This window comes from Euphorbia lathyris, chromosome 6 (assembly GCF_963576675.1).
Source record: "Euphorbia lathyris chromosome 6, ddEupLath1.1, whole genome shotgun sequence".
NCBI lineage: Eukaryota > Viridiplantae > Streptophyta > Magnoliopsida > Malpighiales > Euphorbiaceae > Euphorbia > Euphorbia lathyris.
Window position 1 is genome coordinate 88,108,547 of NC_088915.1, and position 11,299 is coordinate 88,119,845.

The window sequence follows — 11,299 nt, forward strand, 5'->3', positions numbered from 1 at the left end:
ATAGAAAGCATGGGGCGTTAAAAATCATTTTCCCCATAAATTATTGATAGTTCATGGCTTTTATGATGGCTAGCTACTTCTTTTGGAATCTAAGAATAAAAATAAAACTATGTGGGACCCACTTGTGCATTATTTGAGTAGCATAAAGACAATATGAAAAACAAATTAAATAGTATATTTATATGATGACATATATTGCATTATTGTCCACCTAAGCATCTTGAATTTCCTAATATATAATCTTTCCGTTTCAAATTAGGTGTCTTTTTAGAGAATTATATAGAGAAATTAAGGATATAATAAGAAAGACATTGTTACCTTTTATTTATTTATTGATTCTAATATTTATTTATTCTATAATAAATCCATTATTCTAATTAATATCCGTATACCGATTTTATAACAGAAAAATAAATGACTTAACGTGTACTGATCATATAAAATGACATATAATATGAAATAAAAAATAATTTCTAAAAAGACATGTAATATGAAACGGAGGTAGTATTTTTTATTTTTACATATAAGTTTGTGAATTTTCATTTCTAGAAACATTGACTTTTATGAATCAATTTAACTTTTTTCATAGATGGGTAAATTACACCCATGGCCACTGAACTTTACCCACTTAATATCCTATTTAATATTGTGGCTATTGAAGTTCAATTTTTAATAGTATGGCCACTAAATTTTACACTTTTTAACATTGGTGGCCACTCAACGTCTCAAAACGACTGCTGACGGTCTAAAAATAAAAAGCGAAGAGTTAATGATATTCTAAGAAACTTTAATTCTTGAAATTTTTTGTTTTGAGGTCATTTATGTGTTGTTTGGTTAGGAGAGAAAGTAAATTTTTAGAGAGAGAAAACTCCAAAAAAGGTGATTTTGGAAAATAAAAAATATGGTTTCATGGTAAATGTCGTTCTGAACAACTTTAATTTTTCAATATTTTCATTTTGAGGTCGTTAACGATCATTTTGAGGACTTAGTTAAAGTTGAGTGGCCACTAGTGTTAAAAAGTGTAAAGTTTAGTGGTCATACCGTTAAGAATTGAAGTTTAATGGCCACAATGTTAAAATGAATAAAGTTCAGTGACCATAGGTGTAATTTACCCTTTCATAGATATAAAGACCAAATTTAGCCTTTGAAGGGCATATTTAGCTTTAACGTATAAAATTCTGTAAATTTAACCCAAATGTTTTGAAGTAAGATCAATTTTAGCTTTACGTTATCGAAAATTAGAAAAACTAGCTTGATTGATGATGTCTTCTATACTAAACTGGATCTTCTAACTGCTACAAATGACCTGAGATGATAGCAAACAATAAAGAAGGGGCTAAAATCCGGTGAACTCAATCTGACGCTCAAATGACCTAAGAATGTGTATTGGGAATGACGTACTTAAGGTCCTGATTTCAAGGCCTTTTATAGATAATTGTGTACCTGTATAAAAAGGTTATGTATTTTTACACATAGCAGTCCCTTATTGGCTGCATACCCTTTCTTTTATAATATTCCATATTTGGCGGGAGTTAAGAGTGTGCCTTTGGGATCCGGGACAACTATTGGTCCAAATGTTTGCATAGGCAGCTCTTGTAGAAGATTCTTCACAAATGAGCTTTCGTGCTTATATCGGACATGGGCTTCTTAGATTAGATTTGATAAAACTTATTCGTTTTGGCGTGTTAATTATAAAATTAAAAGTGTCAAACGTGAAAAGCATAACCATTTTAATTTTCTGTAAGTTCAATGGTAATTTCTTAAATTAAAACTCTAAATCATAACCCTTAAAATAAGATAATGATATTAACATTTTGATTTAAGGGAAAAGTTTAACTTTTTAATTAAGGGAAAAAAAATTAAAATTGGATAACGACGGAAAAAAATTAAAATTGGTGACTTTTTTATTCAAGGGGAAAATAAAATAAAATTAGAGATAAAAAATAATGGTTTGGATATGAATTTTTGATTCAAAACTAATAGAAAGTAAAACCAATTGTGTTAAGTTATTCTTTTGTTTTATATCACATTCACATGTATAAGTATAAATATTTCTTTCTTAGGGAGACTGCCTAGGACGGTACCACCCCTACTCTCGGGTGGTGTCGGAGACCGCGGGGATACCCCCGACACTAGGCTGTCTCCGCTCCTGGTTTTGCGAATATTTAATGGGTGTTGCTATTTACCGCTCCCGTTTTACTTTTCACCGCCTCCTATTTGACAATTTTGCACTTCTCATTTTATTTTGATAAAAAACTGAAAATTCTTTCTCTCTCCCGAGTAAAACCGGAATTCTAAAAATAATGGACCCAAGAACTCCGGAAATGACGATTTCGAAGACAAGGTAAAAAATGGATCCGAGAACTCCGAAAATTGACGATTTAGATTTTTTTTATACTCGTATTTGGTCTCGGCGGGAGAAAATCCCGCATGCCCAAAGGGTAGGTAGATGAATCTCCTGCCGGTCCAAAGGCCGGGTGGGAGTGCCCATAGGTCAGACGGGAGATTCATCCGCGTAGTAGGCGGATGACGAGTTCCGTCTCCAAATCCGGAGACAGAAGTTGTGTTTTCGATGAAAATTTAACAAAAAAAACTCAACTTTCCAATAAATTTGTCGTAATTTCCTGCCATGATTCTCGTGTAGGGGTTTGTGATTTTTGGAGAGATTAGAGAGAGAATGAGAAGTTTTGATAGAAAAAAATGACAAGGGCAAAAACGTCAAAATAGGGGCTGTGATAAGTAATTAGGAGGTAGTATTTAGCAATCCACTATTTAATTCAGTAAAAAACGTTATTCACTTTGTATATGTTTGAAATTATATTTTCTTACAGTTTCAAATATGGTTTTACAGTTTTTCTATAGCTACATTACACATTAAAAACAGTTTTCAACTGCTTTCAAACTGTGATAAGTACAAATTTAAAAAACATATGAAATGAAAAACACTATGTTAATCGAGTTTTATGTTCAAAACTAGTTTTTTTTTTGTCATTAAGAGTTTAATGTGATAAAAAAAATTAGATACTTAATATATCTAAATAAAAGATTAAGGTCTTAATGAACTAAAAAATGAAAGATCAGGGACTTAATAATACTTTTTGCCTTAAATAAAACAGTTGAATTTATTATTTCAGATAATTAAAAATAACCAACAGAATTACACAAGAAGCACACCTCAAATTAAATTTGGTTCAAAAGATTTAATTACATAAACTTGTGGATAAGCTTCTGATTTGGATTCGATATTGCACAGACACTCCTCTTTAGTATTTCTGCATTTCGTGTTCATGTCCGTGTCCCTTTTATATCCACACCCATTTTCATTTTAAGACTATTTTATAACGGTTATATTTTACAAATAACATTTCCAATGTGTTAGATAAACGATTACGTCTGTCTTAAAAATGTTAGATAAACTATTACGTCTGTCTTAAGAATGTTAGATAAACGACTACATCTGTCTTAAAAATATTTGATGTAGATTGAAGTCGATTGAGAGTTTTAATCGTAAACTCACAAAGATGATAACTTCTCTAGCTAAACTAGAAGGTTGAATAACCCAACAAGGATAACCTTGGAGCTCCAATGGAGGCTTTACTTTCAATTTCATAAAAAGTTCTTTAACATTACAAAGAGAAGAGTTTATATACCCTTACCCAATCATGAGGAAAGGACCCAAAGGCCCCTAAATAGGGTTTCTAATTTAGTCTAAAAGATAGGGTCCCAATGGAAAAGAAACATAATAAGGGCAATTTTAGTAAATAGGGGTAGTGGCAAAACAGTAATATCATATGGGCAGAGATGGTCCCCAACAATGAAGAACTTGGTGAAGAAGTCTTCCCCTGCTGAGTACGCCCCGCGCCTCCGGTATCACACTCCGCGTCCTTGATCCTCTGAACCTGAGGACTAGAACTGGTGGGAGCTACGCGTGGCGTCCATAGTGGTACGCCCCGCGTCCTTGACCCTATGAAACTGAAGACTCGAACTGGTGGGAACTACGCGTGGCGTCCATGGTGGTACGCCCCGCGTGGTTGACCTCCTGGACATTCTTCACTCCGGAGGTTGGTTCCACGCTCCGCGCACCTGGTGGGGCGCCCCGCGTGGATGGGCTATTGAACTTTCGCCTGGAAACGAGACTCTCCATGCTCCGCGTAGTAGGAGGCACGCCCCACGTGTTATGTGGAATGCTCTTGCTCTCGTTCTCTTCGGATTGCCTTCCCCGTGTCACGTCTCTTGGCTCCGTGTTGGGACTTATGGAGGAAGGGATGCCCTCATCATTCTCCCCTTCTTTGAAAGAGTCGGACTCCGCCTCCGAGGCCTTGGTCGGCAATGTTCCCTCCGGTTTCCACAAGCTAAGGTCCTGCACATTGAAAGAAGAAGACATTTTCCCAAGCCAATTAGGAAGGGTTAGTTGGTAGGCATTGACACTAATCTTCTTGGCAACTCGGTACGGGCCATACTTCCTCGGCCTCAATTTGCTACTAGTGGCGTGCATGAGTCGCTCTTTGCCCAAATACACCATCACCTCATCCCCAACCTCAAACTGTACATCCCTTCGGTGCTCGTCAACCTTGGCTTTGACTTTGTTATTTTTCTCCTCAATGCTATGCCGAACTTCTTGGTGCATTTGGTGGTAGTCGGTGGCCAAGTTGTGGGCTGCTACTCTTCCTCTCTCCCTTTGGAACTTCTCCCAAATCAAGAGAATGGTTCGGTGCCTTGGTGTATACAACCTCGAAAGGTGATTTCCCGGTGGTCGAACTCACGACGGAGTTGTAGGCAAACTCGGCTTGGGCAAGCACATAATCCCACATCTTGGGTTTGTCTCGACACTTGCCTCTTAATAGATTTCCCAAAGTCCGATTTACCGCCTCAGTTTGCCCGTCCGTTTGCGGGTGAGCCGTGGTACTAAACTTCAAGGTGGTGCCGAGGATAGCCCAAAGGGTTCGCCAAAAGTGACTAACGAACTTCGTGTCCCGATCTGACACTATGCTCTTCGGAACCCCATGTAACCTCACCACTTCATGAACGAAAAGCTTAGCAATGGCGGTGGCATCATTAGTCTTCCGACACGGGATGAAATGGGCCATTTTTGAGAATCTGTCCATTACCACAAAGATAGAATCCATACCGCGCTGAGTCCTCGGTAGCCCCAACATAAAATCCATTGAGAGATCCTCCCAAATGGTCTCCAGAACGGGTAGGTGCATACGTAATCCGACATTCGTAGCATGCCCCTTGGATGTTTGGCAATTCTCACATCGCTCCACGATGTATGCAACATCCCTCCTCATCCTAGGTCAAAAGTACTGGGAGCTAACCGCTTCAAAGGTCTTGTCCCTACCAAAATGACCTCCTAACACTCCTCCGTGTAGTTCCCGGATTACTCTCTCCCGTATGGACGTACCCGGAAAACACAACTGACTCCCCCTCATGAGGAAACCGTCAATCAACTGATACTCACTCTCTTCGGTGCCACTCCTACACTTCTCCCATTCATTTCCAAAGTCCGGGTCATCATGGTACTCCCCCTTGATGTGCTCAAAGTCACCTAACTCAAGAGAGACTGTTTTGAGGAGGGCGACCCTTCGACTTAAAGCATTCGCCACTTTGTTTTGTTGACCCACCTTGTGGAGAAGTTTATAAGGGAACTTGTCCACAAAAGCGGACCATCTAGCGTGCATGGAGTTCCGGAGTTGCTTTTGACTTCCCAACTATTTGAGGGCTTGGTGGTCGGTGTACAAGATGAACTCCTTTCCAATGAGATAGTGCTCCCACGTCTTGAGAGCCCGCACTACCGCATAGAACTCCTTATCATAGGTGGCCGAGTCACACAACTTCTCACTGAAATAAGCAATGGGTCTCCTCTCTTGCATCAATACTCCCCTAACTCCTACTCCACTCGCATCACACTCGACTTCAAAGAGCTTATCAAAATCTAGAAACGCTAGAACTGGAGCGGTGCTTAGCTTTTCCTTTATCAATGCAAAGCTACTCTCTTGCTCGTCTTCCCACTTGAAGCCTCAACCCTTCTTCAAGCACTCGGTCATAGGAGCCAGAAATAGCGCTGAAATTCCGGATGAACCGTCTATAGAAGGTAGCCAACCCGTGAAAGCTTCTAATGTCCCTAACGATCTTCAGAATCGGCCACTCCCGAATAGCTCTAACTTTCTCTTCATCAACCCGGATACCATTCCCACTGAGCACATACCCGAGAAACACTAAGCTCTCCATCGAAAAATCACACTTCTTCGTGTTGGAAAAGAGTTGGTTCTCCCGAAGTAATACTAAGACGGTCCTCAAATGCTCTACATGTTCTTCCAACGTCTTACTATGGATGAGGATATCGTCGAAGTAGACCACTACAAACCTCCCAATCACCGAACGCAAGACTTGGTTCATCAACCTCATAAAAGTACTCGGTGCATTGGTCATCCCAAACGACATCACTAGCCACTCATACAACCCATCACGCTTCTTAAACGCCGTCTTCCACTCATCTCCCGCCTTAATCCGAATTTGGTGGTATCCACTTCTCAAGTCAATCTTTGAAAAGACCTTAGACCTACCCAATTGGTCAAGCATATCATCAAGTCGGGGAATCAGAAACTTGTACCATATGGTGATCTTGTTGATGGCTCAGCTATCTATACACATCCTCCATGAGCCATCTTTCTTTGGTGTCAACAATGCCGGCACCGCACATGGACTCATACTTTCTCTAACATAGCCCATTCTTATTAACTCTTCCACCTTCTCTTTCATCACTTCACTCTCTTTGGGACTCATCTGGTAGTGGGAAGACTATGTAAATTAGCTCCCGGCACTAGATCAATATGGTGTTGGATGTCCCGTAGAGGTGGCAATCCATAAGGTAACTCTTCCGGAAAGACGTCACAGAACTTATTAAGCAATCTCCCACATCTTCCGGAACTTCTCCATCCTCGCTTCCTACTCCATTCGACGGTGTGCTTGACTTCACCATAACTACATAGACCGTTTGACTTTCCTCACACTCGTTAATGAACGCCTTGTGAGTTGGACAAACGATCAAGGTAGAATTCTCTTTGGTCTTAGCCTCCCCTACAAGAGGAGTGAGAACATAACGAACCCCATCCTTCACAAACCGATAGGTATTCTTCTTCCCGACATGGGTAGCATCTCTATTAAATTGCCAAGGACGTCCCAATAAGAGGTGGCAAGCATCCATTTCCATAATGTCACAATAGACCTCATCCCGATACTCTCCAATCTCAAGAGGTACCCGACACCTTTGAGTGACCTTCAACTTTGCCACGTTCTTGATCCACCCCACACTATATGGACTAGGGTGCGCCTCAATAACCAAACCGAACCTCTATGCAGTGGTGTCACTAATAATGTTCTCTTGGCTGCGACTATCAATGATCACATTGCACTTCACCCCTTGCACTAGACATCGGGTTCGGAACAATTGGTGCCTTTGGTCCGCTTCCACTCTACTCGAGACCAAGAGCCTCCTCACGACATGTATGGCTTGCCCACCATCATATTCCCCATCATAATCATCATCAATCGGATCACAACAAACATCCCCTTCATCATTATATTCCTCATCGTCTTCATACCGCTCAACCATGTTGGCGCTCCTTCTCTTGGGACACTCATTGGAACGATGGCCCGACTTATTGCATCGAAAACACTTGAAAGGAGCCGGCCTTGCATAGGGGTTGTTGCCCCTAGAGGGTGGTGCCGCCTTAAAAGGTCTTACATCCCCACTAGGTGCCTTTCCCGCACTAGGCGCCTTGGGATCGCTTGAACTTGCAATGCCCTTGCCTTTATCAATCCCCTTGGGAGCTCCTCTCCCTCCATAAGTACTTTCAATCCCGGCTCTCCTATAACCATCACGCCCCCTCAAACTCAACTGCGACTCAGCCTTCAATGCTAAGTTATGGGCGTCTTGGACTCGAATCACCATTTGCGTTCCAATCCGGTCTTGAATGTTATACCTCAATCCTTCAAGATACCTTGAAATCTTTTGGCTTTCGGTTTCTGACAAGTTAGCCCTTACCGAAAGCCGCAAGAACTCCGAGGTGTACTCGTGCACACTCCTTGCACCTTGAGAGCAATTCCGATAGGAACTGTAGATGTATTGCTCGTAGTCGGGTGGTAGAAACCTCTCCCTCAACATCGACTTCATTCTAAGCCAAGATCTAATCGGCTCCCTTCCTCCTCTTCTTCTCCCTTCTTTGACATTATCCCACCAAACCGAAGCTCCTCCTTTCAACCGATAAGCCACTAAACGGACTTTTCGATCCTCCGGTATTCTCGCATAATCAAAGAACCGTTCCACCTCTAGCAACCAATCGAGAAAACCCTCTATGTCGAGTTCTCCTCCAAACAATGGTAAGTCCACTTTTAATTTAAAAGCATCATCCCTCTCAAAATTCCCTCCATATACCATTCTCACATTCGGCTCGCCTCTATATCCGCCTCTTTCATTACCCCTACCCCCATACAGATCATTCAAACCAACATTCTCCCTCTCATAACCACCTACAACATCATTATGCACAATATCCATATTCCCGGCACGCACATGCGCGAGACCAACAACATCATTTGCATTCATATCATGCCTAAGTCTATCATTCATAGCATTGTCATCAATTCGAATCCCCATATTCCTAGCAATCCTAGGCATATCATAATCATCAAACAAATCCCTATCACTATCACTAGCCCCATTTCTAATAATTACGGGATTAGTTCGCCTTACCTCTTGAACCCGAAGGTCCATCGGTTGGGGTGCATAATTTCGTCTTGGGGGTGGTGTCGGTTGTTGCTCAAGTTGGGGTCGGGTGTGCTCTTCTTGCCACCGGTGGGGTTCTCCGGTTAGAAGAGCTTGAGTATTGCGGTTTCCGATTCTTAGTTCTTCAAGGGCGAGAAGAATATCTCGGGTACTCGTGTCGTGCTTCTCCTTTAACGTTCTTAGGGACTCCGTTAGATGCTTCACATTGCCTTCTAGCATATCAACTCATTGCTCCATGGATCCGGTGGCTTCGTTTGTGATACGTGGTTGAACCATTTCCGAGAAGAAGTCTCCGGGAAGGAAAACGACTCGGCTCTGATACCAACTGATGTAGATTGAAGTCGATTGAGAGTTTTAATCGTAAACTCACAAAGATGATAACTTCTCTAGCTAAACTAGAAGGTTGAATAACCCAACAAGGATAACCTTGGAGCTCAAATTGAGGCTTTAATTTCAATTTCATAAAAAGTTCTTTAACATTACAAATAGAAGAGTTTATATACCCTTACCCAATCATGAGGAAAGGACCCAAAGGCCCCTAAATAGGATTTCTAATTTAGTCTAAAAGATAGGGTCCCAATGGGAAAGAAACATAATAAGGGCAATTTTAGTAAATAGGGGTAGTGGCAAAACAGTAATATCATATGGGCAGAGATGGTCCCCAACAATGAAGAACTTGGTGAAGAAGTCTTCCCCTGCTGAGTACGTCCCGCGCCTCCGGTATCACACTCCGCGTCCTTGATCCTCTGAACCTGAGGACTAGAACTGGTGGGAGCTACGCGTGGCGTCCATGGTGGTACGCCCCACGTCATTGACCCTCTGAACCTGAAGACTCGAACTGGTGGGAACTACGTGTGGCGTCTATGGTGGTACGCCCCGCGTGGTTGACCTCCTGGACATTCTTCACTCCGGAGGTTGGTTCCACGCTCCGCGCACCTGGTGGGGCGCCCCGCGTGGATGGGCTACTGGACTTTTGCCTGGAAACGGGACTCTCCACGCTCCGCGTAGTAGGAGGCACGCCCCGCATGTTATATGGAATGCTCTTGCTCTCGTTCTCTTCGGATTGCCTTCCCCGCATCACGTCTCTTGGCTCCGTGTTGGGACTTATGGAGGAAGGAATGCCCTCATCAATATTAGATGTGATTAACCAAAAAATAAATCAAACACAGAAAAACATACAAACAGTAAAACTGGAAATTAAACGGAAAGAGATAGACAAATCTGAGGCATGTATTAGCAGTTTCCTTAAGACAGATGTCATCGCTATTGACGATAGTCTCCAAGGATACAACAGATTACGCAAGCGAACTCAAACCGTGTGTAGCCTAGTTATCACCAGAGTAGGAAAACAAGAACATCATGAATAGGCAATGAGCACAAAATTTATCAGAGGATAATTTTCTCAACAACTTATGAATTTGACAATCCATTCTATATAAATAGAACTCAAAAGGATATGTCTTTTCATGAACGAACATGACTGTACACTGACAAACACGACTATTCACGTACGAATACGACTGTTGACGACGGACACGACTGTTCATGAAAGGAGGTGTTTGTTGGTATAAAAATTAATATATAATTTTATTCAAATTTTTCCAACAATCTCCCACATGAATAAAATTAGAAACGAGATGATTTACGAAGTGGTAATAACTTTCTACAGAAGATATTTGCATAGGATAGGTAGCTAATGTGTCTTGAACCTTCCCTTGTGAAAGTATATTTACTTTACTGGCTGACTAGTAGACGCGATGTCTTTGAACTATTCTGTCGTTTGTGTAAACGATGATATACCCCACACAGATACCAACATAACACAATATGGTTCTCATGGTTATGTTCGTTATGGTCATGAACATCGTCTGGTTCTATGAGAGTTTAAGATAACTAGGCCCCACACTAGCCTCCATCGAAGCGACCCCACTTCACTCTGACATAGGTGATTTATTTGCTCAGAATACTGACGCACAATGTATCATTAAAAGCATATAGCTTAACCTTTTCCCGTTGGTCTCACTGTTTACATCTAGAAATGGATGAGGGTTTAACCCCCACAGTGAACGTGCAAGGTTTATGCAATTAGGTTGTCCCTTTGAACTTAGATCTTGGGATCTTCAGTCAACTAGGTAGGGTTTTCCTTCACATAACGCCTCTTCTCTATGGGCTTTAGTCCCATTCCTTTCGATGATTTTTCAATTTGATTTCGGTTTAACCTCTAGGTTAGTTCCGTTGTATTATCCTTTTGATTCTACAAAATCAATTAGAATAACACTCGTTGAGATCAATTGACTAATGTTGTTATCACACGGAAGCTTTTCTACTTGTAACTCATCATACAAAAGTTTTTTATATCGTATATTCACCAATTGATATGATATGTTTCTTCGATTCCATCATTGTGACGTACTTATTTTAAGGCGATTTGATTTCTACATTTTTAGTGACTTTTACAAATTAAATCTAGCCAACTAATGTTCATCTACCAGCGTCTAGCTCGGCTAGATA